The following is a 13,490-nucleotide window of genomic DNA, read 5'->3' on the forward strand; positions in this document are numbered from 1 at the left end:
AACAATGCCAAGGAGTGCAATACAAATAATTTGTTGGGCATTTTAGTTTTGGGTAAAGAGTTAAGTATATGCAGAACTTGTATTATCTTTGAGTTTTCTTACATGTACAGCTTCTTCATTTATCACTTGATAAGCTAATCTCTTCTGGTAATTATTTTTCAAAAAAGGTAACCTTTGTACACAAGTATTATTTAGATTTTTTTGCTACTTAAAAAGTAGTTGACTGACATAAAACTTTAAGTGACATTTTCTCTTGAATTTTGTAAAAGTTATTCAGTTGAATAGGATGAATATCACTATGAGGAAAGTATGTCAATTTTACATTTTTCTGTTGTAGGTGATATTTATGTGCATTCCAGCTGACAATTGTCTTTGACCTTCAAGCAATTATCCATTCCATGTTAAATTTTTGGATATAAATAGCAAATTTTTAATATTTAGCTTGGGTATTCTTTCATTTTTCTAATAAAGATTATACTCACAAATGGGTCAGATCTCCCTTATCTGTTTTTCTATGTTTATTATTGACTTTTTCTTTTATATGGCTCCACTTCACAATTTATTTTTTAAATAAAATAAATAAATAAAAACTTACTAAAATAAGAAATGTTCTACTTTTTGGTCTCTGTCTTTATTTGTTAAATTTCCACATTGATATTTACAATGTCATCCACATCAACTACTAGTGGAATAAGTGCTGGCTAACTCAAGAAATACTGACAGAACCTTACATTTAGTAAGCATAAAAATAGATGTTTGTGTGGTGTAAAGTTTTAATATGTGAATGAGAGGAAATAAAACCTTAAGAATTACTATTTTATTTCTATTCTTATAGTAAATTTGACACTTTTTTATTAACCACTAAAAAACCAGTAACCAAGAGTACCTACACGTGCCCTTCCTTATCTCATAATTAAAAGAAATTTAGTGTTTAAAGTGATTAATTGACTTCTCCAATAATTTACTAATGAAAATTCATTCTCACGATTTTCTGATTCTGGCTATAAAGACAATAAAGTCCTGGGTTATGCCTCAACATCTCTACTGTGATTTTTAAAAGTTCTTCTCTCACATATTAAATCCCAACCACAATTTCCTCCTCCACTTCTCAACCTCCACTCCCCATCTCTGGTCTCCCCCAGAATCCACTCATCTGTTTTGCTTCAGAACAGAGCAGGCATCCCAGGGATATCCACTGAACACAGCCATAGCAAGTTACAAACAAGACTAGGCACATATTTTCATCTCAAGGCTGTACAAGGCAACCCAGTGGGAGGAAAAGGGTCCCCAAAGCAGAAAAAAAGAGTCGAGAAACAAACCATACTCCCACTCTTTGGAGACCCACCAAAACACTAAGCTACACAACCATAACATAGATACAGTGGACCTAGCTCAGCACAGACAGGCTCCCCGTTCTTCACTCCAATCTCTGTGAACTCCACAGAAGCCTGCTTAGTTGATTCTGTGGGCCGTGTTCTTATGGTATCCTCAATCCCAATGGTTCTTACAATCCTTTCTTCACTTCTCCCATGGGATGCCTGGAGCTCTCTCTCTCATGTTTGGCTGTGAGTCTGGGCATCTGCTCCTATTAGTTGTTGGATGAAGTCTCTCTGTTCATGATTATACTAGGATAATCTATAATCTACCACAATTTTAAGTTTCCTCTGGTCTTTTAATTTGCTGAAGTGACATGAATAAAAGGAGATGAATTCTCCAAACTGTCTTTTGTTGTTTTGCGAATTTAAAGTCCAAAGTATTCATTTCAAATTCAGCTTTCAGTAGATCGTTAACTAAAGTGCAGCATTAGTGGCTCCAATCGATAAAATTGTCAGGTAAATTCATGCAGGCAAGATAGTCTAACACTAGAGAAACTGCCCAGGGGTTAAGAGCACAGACTGTTCTTGCAGGAGACTCAAGTCTGGCTCCCAGTGCCAAAGTCTCGCAGTTCACATCACCTATAACTCCAGCTTGAGGGGATCCGACACCCACTTCTGGATCCTGTGCCTTTGCACTCACATGTGTGCACACCAATAGACATAATTTAAAAATAAAATAAGCAAATCTCTTAATAGAAAAGATATTCCATGCAATTTGAATTTGCCAACAAAAATACTGCAGAAAAACTCCACAGCTGAGAATTAAACTTACTGCTGCAGGCTCCCTCCTCACAGAAAAAGGATAACAACAATGGTGATCTTAAAGATGATTCATGCCAAGTGCAAAGCAATCTGTCTGTCTAATGTGTGCTATAAGATAGCTCCATACCATATAATCATTATTGTATGTTTACAGAATCAGCAAATAGTGGTTAGAGAGGGTGAGTGAATTGTTAAGGTCCACCGGTAGGAAACAGAACTAAGATGTAAGGCCAGGCCTATCCATTTTACCTGGCTTAATACTCCCTTTTTTTTATTAATTTTTCACTTGGTATGTGGCTAGATTTAGAATCCACTCATCAATCTGGTCATTTGTCTTAGACTTGTTTCCATGGGTGTGTCCATGCCCCCTCCTGAAATGTAGCATCTAAAAACTGCAAAAACAATCTGGTTGTGTTGTCAGTGCAAAGTACAAAGTAGACCATTTAGAGGTCTAAACTATTCACTGGTTATAATGAGAAATTGCTGAATCTTGGCTGAACTCAAATACCAGGAAGAGAATGGGGAGGGAGATTAGAAAAAAAAATATCTCCTTTCAGTTGGGTCACAGTATTTTGCTTCTCACAGAAGGTTGTCCAAAATAACCACCACTTTTAAAGAATTTTGAAGGTATAAATATGCTTGTTATTCTTCTAGAAGGCACCAATGTTGAACCTTGGGAGTTCATAAGCAGTCACTTATGGGAAAAGTTGTTTTTCTTGAGTTTCACAAACAAATATGATGTTCTTACCAAACAGAAAATAGTTGCTGCATGTATCTTACAATGTGAAATGTAATTATACTATTTAATCCTCCCAGGAGACCTAAAAAAATGCTTTATTGTAAGTGTTGTAAAGTGATGAGAGAAGGCAGATTAACTTCTGTTCATTGATTAATCTTCATAATAGAGGTTGGAGACAAACCCAAGCTCACAGAGTTAGGAAGCTACAGAACATTGACTGGATTCCAACCTAAATCTGAACAGACTAGCTGTAGGTCAGTGTTTAAAACCTCTGCCTTAGCTTGCTCTATGAACTACGGTAGGCAGTCTCCTAGAATGCCACTCAATTATCCTCTTTCTTTGAATGTTTTCTTGTTTTCTGTCATTCTTTTCATTTCATTATGGATGAGGGAATAGTGATGTCCTTCAATTGAACAGATAACAAAAAAATTGACGTAATGATATTTCAAAGTGAGTTAAGAAAATGTGGCTTCACTTTGAAGTATTCTCTTGCAGGTCTTTCACTCATTGTAAGTAAAGCTGGCTGCCAGTTTGCAAGATGCATCACAGAAAGGTTCACAAAGCAAAGAAATGGTACCTTAGGGAGAGCCACCAAGGCCTGCATGTCAATCAACAGTCATGTGACTTCCCTTGGAAGCAGGTTATCCCACAGGGGAGTCTGAAGATGAGTGTTGTTCCAGAAAATACTTTGTATCCTGAGGCAGAGATGCCCTGTAACACAAAAGATTTTCACTCATTGGAACTGTGAAGCAACAAATGTTTGATTTTAAGATATTAAGCTTTAAGGTAATTTGTCACACAGCGGTCAGTAAGTTATAAACACAATCGCATGAAATCTGTTAGGAGAGTGTCTTTCACCCACCTGATTCAAAGAGTGTTCTAAACATTGTCTCCATTTTACATGTACTCTACAGTTTCACTGACCGCATTCCAAATGAAGTCAATGTATATGCTATAGCACTAAGTTGTATTAGTACAAAATTTGAATTTTTTCTTAACATAATTATAACTTGTACTTCTTTTGTTGCTCAGAGTGATAGTTACTAAAATAAATATGTAGGTAGAAGGATTGATATGAGAATGCAGTTAGGAATTATACTGCTTTAAGGAAGTGGAGTCCCTCATCAAAAATACTCTTTTCACAACATAGAAGCATCATTATAGAAAGCCACAACTATTCAAAATGCAGAGAAAAACAGACAATGGGGTACACAGCCCTAGTTGATATAGCTACAACACAAGTTTTTCACCCAGGCTCAGGGAATGTTGAAGAAGAGGGAGGCAATATTGTAAAGACCAGCAGACCAAGAAACAAGCTATAAGGTTTTGTCTTCAACTATGACAGGGGAATGATAACATCTATGAGTACCAACACCATGGCTACCTAAACAAGATGTGAACAATTCCAATATTATTTTTCTTCTCCCTCCTTTTTGGAGGAGGACGCTAGTTTGTTCCTGGCTGCCCGACTATCTTAGACCAGAAATAAACACACAAAACTGTATTATTTAAAACAATGCTTGGCCTATTAGTCCCAGATTCTTACTGGCTACATCTTACATATTAATTTAAACCATTTCTATCAATCTGTGTATGGCCAAGAGGCTATATCCTACCGGATAAAATTCCCAGCATCTATCTCCGGCAGCTCCATGGCTTCTCCCTAACTCTGTCTTCCTCCTCCCATGCTATAGGCCAAGCCAGTTTTTTTTTATTCATTAACCAATAAAAGCAGCAAATAGACAGAACTTCCCACAGCACCTCCTACTCTTCTCATGTCTGATAATTCCAAAAGTAGGTAGCATCCCAATGGAGACAGAAGAAATTTTATGGTTCCCCATTCCTATATAAAGAGGTGTAGGTAAGCAGCAATTGCTGAGTGACAGAAAATTAGTCTATACTATGATTGATTTCCCTGAATGATTACCCGATACAGAGTGGTCAACCCTAGAAATGTATACATGTAGGCAGCACTGAATGTACTCAGTAGGCTGTATTTGTATGTTGGCTGGTTTATATGCATATGTAACAACAGAGGAAAGGAAGTGGTATATTTGGGAGGGAGACTCAGATGTGGGGAGTGGTATAAAGAGGAGGGAAAAGATGTAATTATATTTAAATTTAAAAAGTCTGTAGTCTTAATAATACAGCTTACCTACAAATGCATTTCATGTACAACAAATGTAGTTGATACAGATGAGGACTTTCATGTAATACCATATTATTGGCAATTGTGTTTAGGATTTAAAATTAGAGAATATGAACCATTGCCCACCTGGTCACCTTACCTACAGGAAACAACATGAACTATGAGAAATGGACGCCTCTTTAGGGTTCTCCTTGTTGCCTAGCTTATCTGGGGTCATGAACTATAGGCTGGTTATCCTTGCTTTATATCTAATATCTACTTATGAGTTAGTACATATCATGTTTGTCTTTCTGGGTCTGACTTCTCTTGCTCAGGATGTTTTTTTCTAGTTCCATTCATTTGCCAGCATATTTCAAGATGTCATTGTTTTTATTTTACCATTGAGTAGTATTCTATTGCATAAATATACCACATTTTCTTTTTCCGTTCTTCACTTGAGAGTTATCTAGATTTTTTTTAGGTTCTGCCTATTATGAATAATGCTGCTATGAGCATAGTTGAGCAGATGTCTTTGTTGTATGAGTGTGTATTCACATGGATCCCGGGAATGTTGACCGAGTTTTCTAGCCCACCAGGTCCCACATCCATTTAGCCTTAAATAAACACATCAAGGCCTACATTAATTATAAACTGGCCTATTAGCTCAGGTGTCCTATTAACTCTTATAACTTATATTAGCTCATAATTCTTGTCTGTAAACCATGTGGCATGGTACCGTTTTGGTGAGGCAGTAGCATCTTGCTTCCTCTGTGTCTGGGTGACAACTTCAGACTGACCTTTCCTCTCCTAGAATTCTCCTGTTCTCATTGCCCCAACTCTACTTCCTACCTGGTCACCCTGCCTTTATTTCCTGCCTGACTATTGGCCAATCAGTGTTTTATTAAAATACAATTGACAGGGAAGGAGAAATAGACAAGAACTCCTGAGAAAAATTGGGAGCCTGGGGGTGGGAAGAAGGGAGGGAGAAAGGGGAACAGGAGAGAAAAAGGGAAGGGGGAGAAGATCATAAGGGAACAAAAGGGATGGCCGAGATAGGGAAAAGATGGAGACAAGAACAAGGAAAGTGATACCTTGATCGAGGTAACCATTATGGAGCTAGCAAGAAACCAGGAAAATTCTCAGGAATCCACAAGGATGACTCCAGCTAAGACCATAAGCAATAGTGGAGAGAGTACCTGAATTTACATTTCCCTGTAATCAGATTGATGACTACCTTAATTGTCATCATAGAAACTTCATCCAACAACTGATGGAAGCAGAGGCAGAGATCCACAGCTAGTACTGGGCTGAGCTTCCAAAGTCCAGTTGAAGAGAGGGAAGAGTGAGAATATGAGCAAAGAGATGAAGACCATGGTGGGGACACCCACAGAAACAGCTGACCTGAGCTGGTGGGAGCTCAATGACTGTAGACTGACAGCTGGGGAACCTGCATAGGACCAAAGTAGGCCTCTGAAAGTGGGTGACAGCTGTGTGCATGCAGTCAGTGGAAACAATAGCAGAGGGACTAGGATTTATCCCTAGTGCTTGTACTGGCTTTTTGGAGCCTATTCTCTTTGGAGAATAGATACCTTGCTCAGTTTAGATAAAGAGGGGAGGGACTTGGTCCTGCCTCAAAGTGATGTCCGAGATCTTGCTGACTCCCCATGGGAAGCCTTAAACTCTCAGAGGAGAGGATGAGGGAGTATAGTGGTGGGAATGGGGGGGGCAATGGAGAAGAGGAGGGAGAGGGAACTGGGATTGGTATTTAAAATGAGAAAAGATTGTTTTAAAAAATAAATTAAAAAGAAAGACAAACAAAAAAGAAAGAAAGAGATACTTCCAGAGCGGTCAAAAGAACATCTTCATATGCCTTATCTTGATCAAAGCTGATGTACTCTCCCCTTCTTGTACTAATACTAACACAGTCTCAGACTCAGTCAATGTAGAGTGAGCAACAAGAGACAAGACAAGTTACAGGATGTGAAGAAGGGATAACAAATGAAACTATCGCTATTTACGGAGGTGAGAGATGAGCAAACAACTGAAGCTGTTAAATGAAGTTTCATTGTCCATAAAATTACTTATTTTAGTATATGAAGTAAGATGTTGACAAATTCCACGTGATTGTCACAAAGGCTCAAAGACCGAGGATATTTCGATAGAGGGTAATTTTCTCCTACAGACGGTAAACTTGACACATTTCTAACAGTCCTGAAAAAGGTATAAAATTAAATTTTATTTTTTAAATTTTAAAATTACAATTGCATCACTTTACATCATACCATGTCTCCTTCCACTCCCACCCATGTGCCTTATCCTTACTCTCTTTCAAATTCATAGCCTCTGACCTCTTTTTCTTTAATTGTTATTTTGATGAACATTATAAATGATCATACGTTCCATTAAAATCTTTAGTTAGCTTTAACCTTCAATTAATATAGCACACAGTGGTATTTGTCCCACAGCATGGCAATTATTTTCCACATACTTTCAAAGTTTTACCAGACCCCATAATTAACAACTAAATTTCTTATTCTTTGTTAGAAGTTGGTATGACTAGTGGCTTCTGGCTGGCCAGTAGGGACTAAGCTTGAGTAATGACCACATCCTGTAGGGGAGAGAACACACACACACACACATACACAGACACACAGACACACAGACACACACACACACACACACATATATATATATATTTCATTTTGAGCTAAGTTTTAACCAGAAATGTTTTTGTTTCAATAGGTCTATGTTCTGATTTGGCAGAAACCCAAAATATAACATATTTTCAAATGCAGCAGTATTAGAACCTATGCCTTTCCAGAGATCCTCAATGATGAGATATTCTAATGTGAGTTCTGCCTCTTGCTTCTCACTTCAATCTGTTGAGACATACTTACAAACTTGTTCCTAGAGATCTCAAAAATGGTGAGTAGCTCAGGTTACTCCTTACAGCTTGATCTAAATTAATTAGTAATTCATATTATCTGAAACCATTCTATTGTAACCAATGTTTTAAGCCCTGATAGACTGAAGAAAGTCTGTAATATGTGAAAAGAAAACTAGAGGCTTAAAAAATGGTATATTCAAAGCTTCCTTGGAGAAAAAACATAACCTGAAGTCTGTTAGACACTTCAGCATTGTGAAAAAGCTCTCTCTTTTAAATGTATTTAGCTTGGGAAAGAGGCATGATTTTCTAGGGAAGTTAGTTATTTATTTTTGGATCTTGAAACAGTTAAGGTTTATGACATAGGATAAATATAGAAATAGCTAAATGATACTTATAATCTAATTTTACTGGCTGTTTCTTTCAAATTTTCAATATTTCTAGAAAAGTGCTATTGAGTTTACCTATTTCAATATCCAGAGGTTGACTATATATTGTTTACTCCCTACTAGTTTAGTTTTAAATTGTTATATAGAATATTCTTATATAAATCTCTTGCTTTATTCCTAACTTTCAACTGTTTAAAAGTTAGACCTGGCTCTGTTCTTTTGTTTCCTAATTCTTTTCACACATCAGCACATGACACAACCGTTGTGTCCCAGGAAGCATGTCCATCTGTCGTCTGGTAGACTGTGGCACTGTAACGGGACTACTGAGGGAGTCTCCGTGTCTGCTAGTATTATTCATCATTGACTTTTGTGCCAGCCCTGGGCTCCTAGGACTTTTCAGTTTACATTCCTCATCCAGAGAGATGCCAAGAAAGCAGCAAGGAAGCATTTATTAACTTGGACAGGGAGACATTACAGCAATGAAGGCGCTGGATGGATGAGTATTTATCTTTACTGGGCCCCAGCAGCAAGGCCTCTTCAGACGGCCAACAACTGCTTCGTTTGGAGTACACACCACTTTCTGCCTCCTCTAGCAGGCTACAGTTCCCAGACAACCAGAAAGAGGACCGTGAACATATTGTGCACATCCAACTATTTCTGGGAATGTGTGAAGAGAGACAGAGTCTCACATTTTTAGAATAAAATCAAGACACACTCTGTGAAGAAAGAAAAAAAAAATAAATGTGAATCATCGAATGTTCAGTAAATCACAATGCTGGTTTAGAAAGATATTTGCATCTTGCTCCTTACTGCAAGTTAAGAATCCCCCAAACTTTGCACAGCTTTAACAACAGAGATGCAGATGGAGCAGAAGCATTGATGTTCTGCGGTGTTTGGGGGGTCTTACGTATCCTAAACATTTCCTGATCCGTGTCTAACTGAAAACCAGAAGTTTCTTCCTGATCCAATAAATTCCAGGCCGCTAACACTGTCAGTAACTTCACACTACTGAGTTTGGGAAACAAAGCCATGTTTTTAGAAGGGATACAGTGAATGTGTTCATCTTCGGTGTCGCTGTGACGCCCACATCCCACTGTCATTTCTTCAATTTGTAAACCAAATGCTCCCTGGGAATTAAAAAGATCCTGCATATTGACACATGTTTCGTTTTCCAATTTAGGCACAGCCACTCTCTGGGAAGCTAGAGTTAAAGTGGTTCTGCAAAAAATAAAAAAAAAATTAAAAAAGTTGGTGGATACAGGTAAAGTATGCAATTATCTGTACCTTGTCTCCTTATATATCTCCTTGCCCCACCAGAGGGCTTTTTGTGATTTGTAGAAATGCTTTGTTTGGCACTTGGGGTATGTCTGCAGTGGGTACTCTAGACTTTATTTTTTTCATTAAGAAAATCTGTAAGAACTTGTTCACTTTGGTGGCAGAAAACTTGAAGAAAAACATCTTTAATTAAAACTGGTAGAAATTTCCAAGATGAGCTCTATCTAGCATGGAAGTTGTAGCTTTTCTAGAGAGTTTATAATGTGGACAATTCATTCACAAGATCTGAGCCTAATATTACTTTAGAAAAATAAAATATTTGTTTGGTCACATTTGCTCCTCATGAAATATAAGTCATATTTTAGGAAATGTATTGATATCTGATTATTAATGAATGTTTTAATGCCAAAAAGGTCTTCGTGCTGTTCATTACTTGGGTGTCTCAAAACCAAATTCGTCCATGTGCCAATTCATCCTGTTGTTTAGCAAAAGACATTGAATTCCTCTAATGTCAAAATGAGCCAAAGCAAACAAAACAAAATTTAAAAACTAAATTTACTTAGAAAAAGTGGTACCAAACTAGGCTCTCTAAATGTGGGGTGACAATTGGTGTGGCTGGGGTGGACAATGGATGCCCCTGATAGTAGGGGACAAGGATTTATCACTAGTGCTTGAACTGACATTTTGGAGTCCGTTCTTTGTGAAGAGATACCTTGCTCAGCCTAGATATGGGCGGGAAAGACCTTGTTTCGGCCTCGAATTGATGTGTCAGACTTTGCTGACTCACCATGGGAAGCCTTACTCTCTCTGAGGAATGGATGAAGGGGTGGGGTGGGAGAAGGTGGGGAAGTGGGAAGAGGGGAGGGATTAAGAACTGGGATAGGTATGTAAAATGAGAAGAGATCTAAAAAGAAGAACATAAAGCCAAAAAGTATAAAGAAAAAAAGAAAGGGGCCATTTAAAGAATGTAACTGTACAGTTTCACTTCACAAGGCTTAGAAGTAAGTCTAGACGTGATCTTTTGGAAAATACAGAAACTGGTAAAATAATAAAATGCTGCATTTCTATCAAAACTTCTACTAGAAAACAAGAAAGACCAGAGAAACCAATTTTCTACCATTTGATGATGCAGTAACTATAACTGCATTATAATTATAGAATACAAAAATTTGTATGTGGAATAAAATTTCTAGTTGAGGTTGATTTATTTTGCTCAGTGTTTGCATTGGGGCATTTGTGGTTAGTGTTTACTTGATACAAATGCACTAACAAAGCTCTAAGCTTTGTTTTGAAATAGCAATATGAAATGATATATGCAACTAGGAAACCAGAGGACATATTATAGAAGAAGAAATTTATGTGGCACCAAGGTTAAAGGTTAAGCATCCTTAAGATGTAAGAGTGTGGAATTCAGTTGTCCATACCACCTCAAAACGCTCATGAAGGTGGACCACACACAGCCATACTTCCACAAAACTGAAGTTCAGAATCGTGGAAAGTGAGCATTATGTCAGGGTAGTCGTTTAACTCTAAGTTTGAAGGCAATTTTGATCAAGTTGCTAATAAATTTTAAATATGTTGGGAGCAGGGCAAGATGAATTGTGAAAAGATAATTTAAACTGACTTGAAGTTGTCCTTTGATCTCCATAAATGCATCATGACAACCCCCATACACAAAAATAAATAATTATATATAATAAAACTTTAGAAGAAAAGATAACAGGTAATTCTGATGAGATAAGTACCCATCACATCTAGCCAGGATCAGCAACAGGGAAGACCCTTTGGAGAAATTACTTCCATTCCCATCATTTGCAACCCATTTTTTTTCCTGTGGAAATATTTCTCATGTACAATGCAAGATGCAGAATACTAACATAATCATCAACATTTCCCTCCTGCTTCATGCCTTCAGTCTGATGATGGGAAAGTGAGCTCAGGAAATGCTTATGAAATTCCCTGGAATGCAGCTGAATGTAAGAAAACATTACACTGTACCATGTAAGTGGTAATTAACTGGAAAAACTGTCTGAAACCACTGAGCAGTGGGTTACTCTTCCAGTTTGGCAGCAAGACCATGAGACCCAGGTCCTGTTTTTGTTTTGTAGGAAGTTTGGTCCTGTTTGAAGATTAAAAGGCATTCATTTCCTCAAGTTACTGAGAAATACATTTCTCTAAACTTGGCATAGTACATGAACATGTTTTCCAAACTTTGCATTAATGTCAGTTACCTAGAAAAGACATAAACACCAGAACTACTTAGGGAATGCTCTTGGGTGATATATTTTCTATCATTTACCTGGATTTTTCTCTTCTCTTTCTTTTCTATCACCCAGTGTGTTAGAAAATAGTATAATTTATGTTTATATAACAACGAAAATCAAAAAATGTATCTTCTCATTTAGACCAAAATCTGCCTTCATATTGTAGACTATTTATATTTTATACACAATAAACACATTTTGTTCCTCCAGAAACAGTTTATAAGGTAGGCACTAAGTAAACCATACTAAATAAAATATAATCCTGTACCCTGCTCTGTGCCTGTAATGATGTTAGATGATCACTAGTTACACCATGTATGGTGAATCCACAGGAAACGTCATCCACTTTTAAATAAATAAAAAAAAAAAAAACCAAAAAAAAAAAAAAAACGGAGAGGTAACACAGATACTGTGGACGGTGTTTAGAGAAGAAAAGAGGGGCCATGCAGATGAGCCTACAGAAGCAGGCCTATGTCAGACCACAGTGTAAAGGAAAGGTCTGTTGATCAAAGATTAGCAGGAGGTAGGGTAAAGACACATACCACAGGAAAGCTCAGTTTTATATAAGAGGGGGATTAGAGGCTCTGACTTCATGGCAGACAGAGTAGAAATGGGCAAGTGATTAGGAAACAGGATACATGCCACAGAGCAGTGAGGGGAGTGATGATCAAGGAGAAGATGTGGGGCCATGAACAGTGCATCTCAACAAATTGAGTTTGATGCAAGAAATATGAAACCACTGATAGGCCATATGCACCTTCAAATGAAAGACTGTGTCCGCAGACCTACTCAGCTCCTTGACAGTTTGATTTGGGACAGTTTTTTTGTCTCAGGCTGTTCAGTTTCTCTCCTTTGAATAGCAAAATATACACAGTGTAATGTTGCAAGGATTGAACACCTAGTTAGAATCAGCAGGTTTACAGCATCTATTGGTTTTCCTTCTACTATAAGCATGGTCTGCAAAATGGATTATTAGGCAAAGGAAATGTAAAATGAATAAAATGTAAAGGAGAAATATTTGAGATTAATTTTATCAGAAGTCTCCATAAATAAATACATAGGGGAAGTAAGTATTTAATGTGCTTCAAGGTTATTGGACATTCTTAACAATTTAGCATTGTCCCCAGAACAGTTTGGTGGTAACAACATAACAAGACTCCTATTCATTTTGACTTCGAAGTATAGCCTTAATATAAGGGTTTGTGTCTAGTTGTATTGCAAATTGTTATGCTGTGTTCCATTGATAGCCCTGCGAGGCCTGCTCTTTCTGAAAGGAAACAAGGAGTGGATCTGTGTTGGGAGTCATGTGGCCTAGTTTTGGAACAATATATGAGAGTATGTCCAACAGATCCCCAGATGAGGCAAAAGCCCACAGGACAGTCTCATTGGGAAAGGACCAGTAGACTTTGAGACAATACAAAATACCACTGGGACTGCACGGCCTGCATATTCTCTTCTCTCTGGTAATATTGATGATTTCTTGGCAGGTTTAGTGTCAATCTGTCAATCATACACTGGAAAGGTATGACCATTCTTGAAAACCCCAGTTTTTTATCTCAGGAACTGAACCCAGGTTGTGACTGGACTACAGCAGATCTGGGGAGAGGTGAGGTGTTGGAGAGGCACTGGGAGAGGAAATTGCATTAGAGATGCAAAATATGAGAAAAGAATAA

Source organism: Arvicola amphibius, chromosome 8 (assembly GCF_903992535.2).
Source record: "Arvicola amphibius chromosome 8, mArvAmp1.2, whole genome shotgun sequence".
NCBI lineage: Eukaryota > Metazoa > Chordata > Mammalia > Rodentia > Cricetidae > Arvicola > Arvicola amphibius.